We start from the raw sequence: 548 nt of genomic DNA, 5'->3' as shown, positions 1-548 counted from the left end.
TCCATTATATATAATTATATGATATCATATCAATAAAAATAATTATTTTTTATATTTATTATGTGAATAATTATTTAAAAAATAAATATAATTAACAATATAAAATATTTTACATTGTCAGTATATCAAATTTAAATTCTACTTTTAAAACTTAAATTTGCTATTTTTTTTCTCTTACCCACTAAATGAAGTCAATATACTAAATTTGACTTCTAATTACAATACTCTTTTATTCTTTCATATTAAAACCATTTTTAATATCCGTTTTCAAAATGTAGTAGTTAACAGTGCACTGTTAACTCAGAAGAGTAGTGTATATCATAATGTATATATTAGTATAATGTCAAATTGCATTCATGCAAAATAATGCAGACCTATGTTAGATGAAGCTTCGTGACATTTTCAAACACCGCCACATATATGAATAATGAATCATTTCCGCGTTCAATTTCCAAGGCTAGAACTGGGATAGTGGGGCTCTCTAATTTTTTTCCTTTCTATTTATTGTATTTTTTTATTAACTTAAATTTTTAAAATAATTTTATAAA

This window comes from Arachis ipaensis, chromosome B02 (genome assembly GCF_000816755.2).
Source record: "Arachis ipaensis cultivar K30076 chromosome B02, Araip1.1, whole genome shotgun sequence".
Lineage (NCBI taxonomy): Eukaryota > Viridiplantae > Streptophyta > Magnoliopsida > Fabales > Fabaceae > Arachis > Arachis ipaensis.
This window is presented reverse-complemented; position numbering follows the sequence as displayed.